The sequence below is a fragment of the Mustelus asterias genome, unplaced genomic scaffold (assembly GCF_964213995.1).
Source record: "Mustelus asterias unplaced genomic scaffold, sMusAst1.hap1.1 HAP1_SCAFFOLD_79, whole genome shotgun sequence".
Lineage (NCBI taxonomy): Eukaryota > Metazoa > Chordata > Chondrichthyes > Carcharhiniformes > Triakidae > Mustelus > Mustelus asterias.
In genome coordinates this window covers 958,073-970,317 of record NW_027590137.1, presented here as the reverse complement: position 1 = coordinate 970,317, position 12,245 = coordinate 958,073, and the positions used below count along the sequence as shown (strand labels likewise).

The 12,245-nt window shown below is 47.1% G+C and overlaps 2 protein-coding genes and 1 pseudogene across 2 annotated transcripts in view; all 3 read right to left on the bottom strand.

The window, feature by feature from the left end:
* The window catches only part of LOC144483839 (uncharacterized), a 259,901-nt gene that overhangs the window by 32,778 nt on the left and 214,878 nt on the right, over window positions 1–12,245 (bottom strand). The gene's annotated exons all lie outside the window — the stretch shown is intronic.
* Window positions 1–12,245, bottom strand: part of LOC144483802 (uncharacterized) — a 186,477-nt gene that overhangs the window by 99,794 nt on the left and 74,438 nt on the right. The gene's annotated exons all lie outside the window — the stretch shown is intronic.
* Window positions 6,666–11,335, bottom strand: LOC144483817 (uncharacterized; annotated as a pseudogene).

Genomic DNA, 12,245 nt, shown 5'->3' with positions numbered 1-12,245 from the left:
TGGAAATTGCCCCCATTACCGAGATAGTGAGACAGAGATTACAAACACTCACCAACACAGCTCCAGTGAAACGTCCCAGGGAAAAGGGGGAATCTGTGGCTGTTCCTGTCCTGATATCGCCCCAGGATTGTCACTCAAACCCCCAACCCGGCCCAGTTCACAGCAAATTGCTGCTTTTGTCAAAAAGGTCATTTGGACTCGAAACCTCAGCTCTTTTTGTCTCCTTACAGATGCTGCCAGACCTGCTGAGATTTTCCAGCGTTTTCTCTTTTGGCTGGAAATACTCAACAAGTCAGGCAGCCTCTGTGGAGAGAGAAACAGACTGAATGTGACCTGTCATCGGAACTGGGAAATATAATATTATTTCTCGCAACTGAAAGAGACACTTTACAGCCTTCAGAACAAAACTGAGCTCAACAATTTTACACCACAATCTCTGCCCCCATTGTGATCTGTGTTTCGTTGCTGCTTTTTTCACCTCATTTCCCTCTTGTTTACTTTACATTCAGACTATCGCTCACCAGCTATTCACACCTCATCCAGAACATCTTTTGTGTCTTTACTTGTTCAATTACCACTCGTTTTGGTCTTGGGCCGTGAAACATTTTGTCAGTTTGCAGATCTTTCATTTTGTTCTTCTCCACCTCCCTCTCTCAATTCATCAGAGGTCAGTCTTTGACAAAGGGTCATCTGGACTCGAAACGTCAGCACTTTTCTCTCCTGACAAATGCCCGTGACCGCTGAAGTGCGTCATGGGCATTCAGCCTCTGATCTTTGGGTAAACATTCTCCAAGGCGGCCTTCACGACACACGACAGCGCAGAGTCGCTGAGCAGAAACTGATAGCCAAGTTCCGCACACATGAGGACGGCCTAAACCGGGATGTTGGCTTTATGTCACACTATCAGTAAACCCCACAGCTTGCCTCCTGGACTTGCTGGCTGTCCTGTCTGGAGACAATACACATCTCTTTAACCTGTGCTTAATGCTCCCTCCACTCACATTGTCTGTATCTTTAAGAACTGGTTGGCTGGAGAGATTTGCATTCTAATCAGTATTCTGTAACTTGATTTTGTGTCTCTTTGCCCTGTTTGAGAGCAGATTTCCACTCCATCTGACGAAGGAGCAGCGCTCCAAAAGCTAATGGTATTTGCTATCAAATAAACCTGTTGGACTTTAACCTGGTGTTGTTAAAACTGTTACTCTGAATATATCCCCATCGCTCCGGGTGGGAGTGGAATTGATGATTTCTTGACTGTCTGTCTGCACTGCTGCCTCACAGTGCCAGGGACCCGGGTTCAATTCCCAGCTTGGGTCACTGTCTGTGTGGAGTCTGCACGTTCTCCCCGTGTCTGTGTGGGTTCCCTCCGGGTGCTCCAGTTTCCTCCCACCGTCTGAAAGATGCGCTGTTTAGGTGCATTGACCCAAACAGGTGCTGGAGTGTGGCGACTCGGGGAATTTCACAGCAACTTCATTGCAGTGTTAATGTAAGCCTTACTTGTGACTAATAAATAAATTTAACTTTTAACTTTAATTTTGTGAACTCATAGAATCGTAGAATCTTACAGTGCAGAAGGAGGCCATTCAGCCCATCGAGTCTGCACCAACCACAATCCCACCCAGGCCCTATCCCCGTAACACCACATATTTAACCTGCTAATCCTCCTAACACTGGGGTCAATTTTGCATGGCCAGTCAACCTAAGCAGCACATCTTTGGACTGTGGGAGGAAACCGGAGCACCCAGAGGAAACCCACGCAGACACAGGGAGAATGTGCAGACTCTGCACAGACAGTGACCCAAGCCAGGAATTGAACTCAGGTACGTGGCGCTGTGAGGCAGTAGTGCTAACCGCTGTGCCACCATGCCGCCCTCATCTCCTTGCACAAATAGTAAATTGTAGAGATTATAACGTTTGAATTGTAATATCGAATGGTGTAAAGTATCTGGGAGCAGAGTGGATGTGATAAAGGCTGGAATACAGACTGTGGGAATGAGGCTGAAACTGCTGTGCTCAGTGAATGGTTCTTATTGGAGGGAGGGATGTAGCGGGATCTTCCTTGTTACTCCACTTACAGGCCGATGTTTGAGGGTCTGCCGATAGCTGCGAGTGTCTCTCCCTTACAGGCCTTGAAATTTCAAAGGCTGGGGAATGCTGCACTGGGGCAACTCCGCAGGAGAGAGCGCTGAACCAGGCTCACCGTTTATACCTGACCGGTAACCTCATACTTATATCACACAGCCATCCCAAAACCACCACCAAGGCCTGAGTGATTCTCTCCCTTGTCAGTGGGACAATGGCCACCCTGCACCCACTCCACTCGAGTAGGTCTCCAAGAGAGAGAACAGAGAGACTCTGTTCTTTATCTCCTGACCAGCAGTCTCCCTTGAGTGAGCGGGTTCGAATCACTCAGATCACCCTCGGTTCTAGACTCCGGATTTATGGTAAGGGATATTGAAACTGTGACCTCGTCAGAGTGCACTGATGAGAGAACAAGAGGCAAGACAAACTCCAAATGAGTTTCAAAACTTACAGTGATTTATTTAACAATAAAATCAACCTCTTCAATACCCCACCACACATGAATAAAACTTATACTTTATACTACACTATGGGAGAAATGCTAATGGGTACAACGTATTACTGAACTTTAAAATTACAATACACCACCCCATCCCTTGCCTCAACCTCTATCCTATCCTCGGGAGCTTCGCAAGGTTGGCTGGGATACTCACAATTCTAAAAGGGGTTCTTTTGTGGTCGGCTCAAATGTCTTAGTGCAGGGTCGAAACTGAAGAGAGCTTGGTTCTGCTTGTCTGTGTCACTGCTTGCGATTCTGGAAGAGAGCTTGGTCCTGCTTGTCTGTGTCACTGCTTGTGATTCTGGAAGAGAGCTTGGTCCTGCTTGTCTGTGTCCCTGCTTGCGATTCTGGAAGAGAGCTTGGTCCTGCTTGTCTGTGTCACTGCTTGCGATTCTGGAAGAGAGCTTGGTCCTGCTTGTCTGTGTCCCTGCTTGCGATTCTGGAAGAGAGCTTGGTCCTGCTTGTCTGTGTCCCTGCTTGCGATTCTGGAAGAGAGCTTGGTTCTGCTTGTCTGTGTCCCTGCTTGCGATTCTGGAAGAGAGCTTGGTCCTGCTTGTCTGTGTCCCTGCTTGCGATTCTGGAAGAGAGCTTGGTCCTGCTTGTCTGTGTCACTGCTTGCGATTCTGGAAGGGAGCTTGGTCCTGCTTGTCTGTGTCACTGCTTGCGATTCTGGAAGAGAGCTTGGTTCTGCTTGTTTGACTCTCAGCTCAATTTAACAAAAACACCTTCCCTGCCCCCGTAGGTGATTTTCAAGGACAATGGGGCTTTCGATCACCGGCAGTTTCAGTTTAATTTAGTCAAGTCCACACACAAAAGGCTGGAACTGCCTTGACCCCCCGTGGGTCGTTATTTCAATGTCTTCTGTGGATGGGCCGATTTCTGTGGCCATAGACTCCCTGCTGGTCTGTTTACTGTCCTTTGTCCTTCTGATGATTCGATCACTGGTGTGTCTGCCTTTTTGGCCACTTGCATATTCAGGGGGCTCACACCTTTTTTTCTCTTCGCACAGCCCACCGACAGGTTATGTTTGTCCTGCCGAGCCTTCTGGGAGGTTTTTATCAGCCAGCAGCCAGAGTTGGCCACTTTTAAACTGCTACGACAACGGATGAATGAACACCGCTCGACAATCACTAGGCAAGACTGTTCTCTTCCTGTTGGGGAGCACTTCAGCAGTCACGGGCATTCAGCCTTGGATCTTCAGGTAAGCGTTCTCGGCCTTCACGACACACGACAGCGCAGAGTCGCTGAGCAGAAACTGATAGCCAAGTTCCGCACACATGAGGACGGCCTAAACCGGGATGTTGGATTTATGTCACATTATCAGTAACCCCCACAGCTTGCCCCCTGGACTTGCAGAATCTCATTAGGTGTTCTGTCTGGAGACAATACACATCTCTTTAACCTGTGTTTAATGCTCCCTCCACCCACATTGTCTGTACCTTTAAGACCTGGCTGGTTGTAGGGATTTGCATTCTAATCAGTATTCTGTAACTTGATTTTTGTGTCTCTGTGCACTGTTTGAGAGCACATTTCCATTCCATCTGACGAAGGAGCAGCGCTCCGAAAGCTTATGGTATTTGCTACCAAATAAACCTGTTGGACTTGAACCTGATGTTGTGAGACTTCTTACTGTGTTCACCCCAGTCCAATGCTGGCATCTCCACATCACTTTTAAACTGTCAGGTTTCTCCTGAGTCCTTTTAAAATATGGAGGATTGCCCTGAAACTTACAGGGATGGGAGGAGATAGAAAGGGATGGATGGTGAGAGGGAGGGATGGAGAAGGGAGGGAGAGTGAGATGGATGGAGGGAGAGAGGGATGAATGGGGGTGAATGTGAGAAGCTGAAGTTTACATTTGAAGAGGTTCCCAGTCTCTCTGATCAGCTGAACTGGGGAAGCTTTTGCGCAGACTGCACTGCTGCTGTTTCCCCTCTTGTAAGAAGTCTCACAACACCAGGTTAAAGTCCAACAGGTTTATTTGGTACCAAATAAACCTGTTGGACTTTAACCTGGTGTTGTGAGACTTCTTACTGTGTTCACCCCAGTCCAACGCCGGCATCTCCACATCACTTTTAAACTGTCAGGTTTCTCCTGAGTCGGGTACACCTGTTCGGGTACACTGAGGGAGAATTCAGCATGGCCAATGCACCTAACCATAATGGTATTTGCTACCAAATAAACCTGTTGGACTTTAACCTGGTGTTGTAAGACCTCTTACCGTGTTCACCCCAGTCCAACGCTGGCATCTCCACATCATCCCCTCCTGTCCACCAGAGGTCGCTGTAGGCCTCCCAGCTGCTGCTCCTCCCCCTCCCGGTGTCACCTCTTGCCCACTGCGGCGCCTCCAGTACACCTCACTGGAGCCCCAGGCCATTCTTGCCATCCTGCCAGGTCTCGGGTACTGAGGCCAGTAGTAACGTTTATTTATGAGTCACAATAAGGTTTACATTCACACTGTAATGAAGTTACTGTGAAAATCCCCGAGTCGCCACACTCCGGCACCTGTTCGGGTACACTGAGGGAGAATTCAGCTTGGCCAATGCACCCTAACCAGCACATCTTTTGGACTGTGGGAGGAAACCGGAGCACCCGGAGGAAGTCCACACAGACATGTCCAAAGATGTGTGGGTTAGGTTGATTGGCCAGGTTAAAAATTGCCCCTTAGAATCCTAAAATGTGTAGGTTAGAGGGATTAGTGGGTAAAATATGTGGGGGTAGGGCCTGGGTGGGATTGTGGTCGGTGCAGACTCGATGGGCCGAATGGCCTCCTTCTGCACTGTAGGGTTTCTATGATTTCTATGGGGAAAATGTGCAAACTCCACACAGTGACCCAAGCTGGGAATCAAATCCAAATCCCTGGCACTGTGAGGCAGCAGTGCTAACCACTGTGTCACTGTACCACCCAGTGCTCTAAGGTTAAGTTTCTTCTTCAAACCGAAGAAGATTCAGTGTCACATCAGGACGGGGAAAAAGGAGTCCATTGGCTTCAGATGGATAATGGTAAAAGTTAATATCCCAATTTATTCACTTTATTCCTTCAAGCTGAGGTTTACAAAGTGAAAATTCCGCTGTTTATAGCAGTGACTAAATAAGCAATGACACTCATCCTATATTTAAATTAGGCTGTAATACACATCAATTTCACACAGGTTAACAGTTTTCAAGCATTTGGAACCCCAAATGTCTGCTGATGTGTCATCCAGAGCTGTTTTCCTAGCAGTTTGTGTCAGTAGCAGGCTGCCGTTACCATCCACTCTTGGGCAGGGTGAGGAGACAGCTCCGACACCGACCTCAGCTGGAATGGGAATTGAACCATACATTAGTCCGCAGGCCAGCAATGCTGCAGGAATTGCAGAGGGGCTGCACAGAGGTCCAGAATTAGAAGAGGGGGTTGTGGAGGTGGAGGAAGCGTCTGCAAGACATGGGGACATTTTGGATTATCTCAAAATTACAGAATGTGGGAGACCAGTCAGGAATGTGTTGAAATTGTCAAGTCTGGCGGTAATGTGTGGATGTGGGATTCAGCAGCAGATGAAGGGCTGCATGGTGGAACAGTGGTTAGCACTGCTGCCTGACAGCAGTGGGTTTCTGTGTACGTTCTCCCTGTGTCTGAGTTTCCTCTGGGTGCTTCCGTTTCCTCCTACATTCCAAAGATGTGCAGGTTAGGTGGATTGGCCATGTTAAATTATCCGTTAGCATCCAAAGATGTGTAGGTTAGGGGGGGTTAGCAGGGTAAATGCACAAGGGTACAGGGCCCATCAAATCTGCACCGACTCTCCAACAGAGCATCTTACCCAGGCCCTATCCCCGTAGCCCCACATATTTATCCCGCTATTCCACTGTGTTACTTGTTCATTACAATAGGGACCAGAGTCTGAGGTTATAAATGGGTGAGTTTACTCCAATAGTAATTCTTTCGACATCTGACAAGTTTACAGCTATTAACATCCTGCCTATCAAATAGCTCCAGCCGACATATGAGAGGACCAACATTCAGAGCTTTCACATCCTTATCCTGAAGTTACAAAACAGACTTTAGTCATCGGCCTGCTGATACATCAGCACATTCACACAGGGGTGGATTGGACTGTGATCTGTTTATTGTTCATCTTTAGTTCAATACAGTTTCTGAGTGATTTAAATTTAAAACAAGGTCTGCAGGCGTGAAGATTTATTGACACATGAATGAGAGATGCTGTGGGGCATTCTAAAAGTCCAACAGGGCCGATTTACATCAGAAAAACTCCAACTATCAGTATAAACGTAATTTAGTTGGGATGCAATTAACAGCAGCAATAACAGCAGAATCACACCCCTGTGATCACTGGTGAAGTCGCTGGTGTCTCACCAGGTTGTATGACTGGGTGAATCCCTTTCCACACATTGAACAAGTGAACGGCTTCTCCTCACTGTGAACTTGTTGGTGTCTCACCAGGTTGTGTGACTGGGTGAATCCCTTTCCACACATTGAACAAGTGAACGGCTTCTCCTCACTGTGAACTTGTTGGTGTCTCAGCAGAGTGGATGACCGGGTGAATCCTTTCCCACACTCAGTGCAGGTGAACGGTTTGTCCTCAGAGTGATTTCGCTGGTGTGCGAGCAGAAGTTTTCTGCTTTTAAAGCTCTTCTCACAGTCAGAACATTTGAACGGTCTCTCATTTGTGTGAACAAGTTGGTGTGAAGTGAGAGAGGATAAACAAGTGAATCCCTTCCCACACACAGGGCAGGTGAACGGCCTCTCCCCAGTGTGAATTCGCTGGTGTACAGTGAGGTCGCCTGATCGCCTGAAGCCAGTCCCGCAGTGAGAGCATGTGAATGGTCTCTCGTCAGAGTGAACACGTTGATGGTGACGTAGTTCCTCAGAACTTTTATAGTCCTTCCCGCACTCTGGACATTTAAACGGTCTCTCTTCACTGTGAACTCGTTGGTGTTTCTGCAGGTTGGATGATCGGTTAAATCCCTTCCCACATTCAGAGCAGGTGAATGGCCTCTCTCCAGTGTGAATGCGCTCATGTGCCACAAGGTGGAATGATGTCCTGAACCCCTTCTGGCAGTGGGAGCAGCTGAACGGTGTGGAACCGGTGTGAATGTACTGGTGCTCCTGCAGTGTGCGTGGAGTTTTAAAACTCTTTCCACACTCAGTGCATTAAAACTCTCTCCTGACGGTGTGAACTCGCTGGTGTCTCTGCAGGGCAGAGAAATCTGTGAATCCCTTCCCACACTCAGAGCAGGTGAAAGGCCTCTCCCCTGTGTGAATGTGCCGATGTATCAGCAGGGCCGATGACTGAGTAAATCCTTTTCCACATTCGGAGCAGGTGAACTGCCTCTCCCTGCTGTGAATGCGCTGGTGAATCAACAGGCCAGCTGTCTGAGTGAATCCCTTCCCACACACAGGGCAGCTAAAAGGTCTCTCTCCAGTGTGAGTGCGTTGGTGATTTTGCAGGTCAACTGGATAATTGAATCCTTTCCCACAGTCTCCACATTTATACGGTCTCTCCCTGGTGTGACTGCGCTTGTGTCTCGACAGGCCAGATGATCGATTGAAGCCTTGTCCACATACAGAACACATGTACAGTGTCTCCTCTCTGTGAACGGTGCATTTTTCTTCCATGTTCAAAGGCCGATGATGTTCAGATCCTGATGAATCAAAGCTCCCTGTCTGATCTTGATGTGATCCTTGATTTACAATTTTCTGTAATTCCTCACCTTCTAATCCCCTGAAAAATGAATTGAAAACAGAAAGTGGGAAACATGAGAGACAAGCCATAAATATACAAAGACAAAATGTGAAACTGAGTTGATCTAATCTGGTAAATTGTGGGATTGGGACTAGGAAATAGTGGATATGAAAGCTGCTGGATTGTGACAAAGCCTCAAACTGTTTACCAATGCACTGAGGGAAAGGAACCCTCCACCTCTTCAGAGCCAACAACAAGAATCCAGCCTTTATGCGTGAAGAGGGAGAGGTCGGGAGGAGGGTGACGGAGAGAGATTTTATACATCAGCAACTCAACCAGGATTTTGGCAGAATCTCCTAAACCCACAATCTTCCCCACCTGGAAGCACCAGAGCAGCTGGGACATGGGAAAACCTCACAACTCCCTGACTTGGACAAATATCACTGTCCCTTCAACGTGACTGGGTTAAAATTCTAATACTCTTGCATTGTGGGAGCACCTACGGACTGCAGAGGTTCAAGAAGAAGGCCAACTATCACCATCACAAAGGACAATTGGTGATTGGTAACATATGATAGTCATAGTCTGTGATAGTAATTCATGATGTGGAGATGCCGACGTTGGACTGGGGTAAACACAGTAAGAAGTTTAACAACACCAGGTTAAAGTCCAACAGGTTTATTTGGTAGCAAAAGCCACACAAGCTTTCGGAGCTCTTAGCCCCTTCTTCAGGTGAGTGGGAATTCTGTTCACAAACAGAGCTTATAAAGACACAGACTCAATTTACATGAATAATGGTTGGAATGCAAATACTTACAACTAATCAAGTCTTTAAGAGACGAAACAATGTGAGTGGAGAGAGCATCAAGACAGGCTAAAAAGATGTGTATTGTCTCCAGACAAGACAGCCAGTGAAACTCTGCAGGTCCACGCAACTGTGGGAGTTACAAATAGTGTGACATTTTATAGTAATAAAATTCATTACAGTAATTATAGTAATTCATTACAGATACCTGGGTCTTGTCAGTAATGTCCACTTTCAAAGAATTTTTTGTTTATTTGCAAATCTGTATGAAACCTGCAAGTTCATACGTTCACAAGATATAGGAGCAGAATTAGGCCATTCGGCCCCTTGAGTCCGCTCCGCCATTCAATCATGGCTGATATGCTTCTCATCCCCATTTTCCTGCCTTCTCCCATAACCTTTCAACCCATAACCAATTAAAAATCTGTCCAACTCCTCCTTAAATTACTCACTGCCCAGCATCCACCGCACTTTGGGGTAGCAAATTCCACAGATGAAAGGAAAACAAGGAAACAAAACCAATGACCGCTGCAATCCAGGAGGACAAGGACAGTGGACAGATGGGAAAGCCATCACCTGGAAGTCCCCTTCCAAACCACTCAGCATCTTGATTTGGAAATATGTCACTGTTCCTTCACTGTCATTGGATCAAAATCCTGGAATTCCCTCCCTAATAACACTGTGGATGTACCTACGCCACATAGACTGCAGCGATTCAAGAAGGCAGCTCACCACCACCTTTTCAAGGGCAATTAAGGATGGGCAATAAATGCTAGTCTAGCCAACGACTAGAATCAATTGAACAATTTTGAAAATGACTTGGAATATCCATGAGAAAACAATCCTGACAGTTACTCAAATAAATACTTCACTCAGTCACACCAGCTTCTGAGTTTATATTTGACTGAAGTGGTTGGATTTTGCTGTTGTTTGTGGAAAACTTTGGGGAATTTGCCCAGTCCATTACACAAACTAGCCTCCCATCCATTGTCTCCATCTACACTTCCCGCTGCCTCGGAAAAGCAGCCAACGTAATCGAGAATGTCACACACCCCGGACGTACTCTCTTCAACCTTCTTCTGGCAAGAAAAAGGTACAAAAGTCTGAGATCATGTACCAACCGATTCAAGAACACCTTCTTCCCTGCTGCCATCAGACTTTTGAATAGACCTACTTCTTATTAATTTGATCTTCCTCTACAGCCCAACTGTGACTGTAATACTACATTCTGCACTCTCTCCTTTCCTTCCCTATGTACAGTATGCTTTGTCTGTATAGTGCACAAGGAATAATGTTTTTCACTGTCCACTAATATATGTGACAATAATAAATCAAATCAAATAAGAACCCCACACACTCCAAATGTGCGGGTTAGGTTGATTGGCCAGGTTAAAAATTGTCCCTTCGAGTCCTGGGATGCGTAGGTTAGAGGGATTAGCGGGTAAAATATGTGGGGGTAGGGCCTGGGTGGGATTGTGGTCGGTGCAGACTCGATGGGCCGAATGGCCTCCTTCTGCACTGTAGGGTTTCTATGTTTCCAGACATACTCTCTTCCACCTTCTTCCATTGGGAAAAAGGATACAAAAGTCTGAGATCAGGTACCAACTGACTCAAAAACAGCTTAATCCCTACTGCCATCAGAATTTTGAATGGAGCTGCCTTATATTAAGTTGATCTTTTGCTACACCCTAGATATGACTGTAACACTACATTCTGCACCCTTTTCTTTCCTTCTCTCCTATCTGCTCTATGAATGGAATGCTTTGTCTGTACAGTGCACAAGAAATAATAATTTTCACTGTAAACCATAACATGTGACAATAATAAATCAAAATTATCCACCAGTTCCCACTTCTGTTCTTTCTGATGAATGAAGGATCTGTGCACAGCTTTTCCGACCCTCCTCCCAATCTCCACATCACAGCAAAAAGATCACCAGTCAACAATAACGACTTTCAATGACGGAGGGTTTACCCAGCATTCGCCGCGGTGGTGAATGTCCCCTATTGACACCTGAGGAAGGCACCGCGCAGGCGCAGAATTACCAGATTTGGCGCATGCGCACCGTCAGTTATGGCGATGGGGTGAGTCTCTCTTTTTGTCTCTTTGCCACGGGGAAGGCAGCGGAAACTCTGAGGGAGCGATGGAGCCGGCTCTGGATAGGGAGAGTTTCTAAACACCTGGTGGACGCCTCAAACCCCGATTGAGACTCTGCGCTTCCGTGTTTGCAGCTCCGGATCTTTTTCCGCCCGGAGGCCCAAGTCCAGGTTAACGGCCGCTATCTTGGATCAGCGAGTGGCGCATGCGCCAGGGTCTTCGTTGCGCAATAGTGAGGGCGGGGCTGAGATTTTACAGTTCCCACTGGGTCCTAGTTTCCAGCACATTAGAGTTAACATTGATCTTTCGTGTCAGAAGTAGGTTTACATTGACAGGATAATGAATCTGTAGAGAAAGATCAATTCGTGTCAGAAGTAGGTTTATATTGACACGACAATGAAGTTACTGTGAAAATCCCCTCGTCGCCACACTCCGGCGCCTGTTCGGGTCCACTGAGAGAGAATTTAGCATGGCCAGTGCACCTAACCAGCACATCTTTCGGACTGTGGGAGGAAACCTGAGCACCTGAAGGAAAGCCACACAGACACAGGGATAATCTGCAAACTCTACACAGACAGTGACCCAATCCGGGAACTGAAGCCAGGTCTAACCACTGTGTCACTGTGCCTCCCAGCAAACTGGGCAACAGGTGTCTAAACAGTTTCACCCGCTCCCAGCCTGCAGCTGATGTTTGCAGGAGTCCATGAACCATGTACATATTCAGTGTGAGAGGTTGCAGTCCCTGAAGGAGCTGCTTCTCCACTTTTAGTTACACTTCTATTCTGCCCCATGCTCCTAATCATTGGCTTCCCATGTGGAGGAGGCTTGGGAGGTCAGAGGACCTTTTCCTGGACCTGCTCTCTTGGGGCTGGTTAAAACAGTGATTTGTAGATCAGCATGGGGTAACTAGGCTGTTGGCCTCTCTTCCGTGGTCTTGTCCATGCTCGTGTGGTCCTGGAGAAGAACCGTGCAGTGTCGACTGGAACACTCGATACCTCCCACAACTCAGGGTACAGAGTGTCTCATAGACACTGGAAACAAAGTTCTGGTTTAGTTGAGATGGAAGTTTGATTGGACCACAAGA